The sequence below is a fragment of the Apis dorsata genome, unplaced genomic scaffold (genome assembly GCF_000469605.1).
Source record: "Apis dorsata unplaced genomic scaffold, Apis dorsata 1.3 scaffold_935, whole genome shotgun sequence".
Lineage (NCBI taxonomy): Eukaryota > Metazoa > Arthropoda > Insecta > Hymenoptera > Apidae > Apis > Apis dorsata.
Window position 1 is genome coordinate 749,760 of NW_006264045.1, and position 275 is coordinate 750,034.

Genomic DNA, 275 nt, shown 5'->3' on the forward strand with positions numbered 1-275 from the left:
AAATGATGTTATATATAAAATTTTAGTTTCGGGAATTTATTGATATTATTAAAAAATTCATATACACATTGAAAAATATACATTGAAAACTATGCATACTACTACATATTGCATATAGATGTTATTAATGTTATTAATACAACTGTTTTCGTTATACTTATCATCAAATGTCAACTTAAATAAGTAATCAATAATATAATAGCAGATATCAATAATCTAATAATAATAAAAAATTTGATCATTCGTTCTTAAGAAATTAATTAATTTTTATTTTA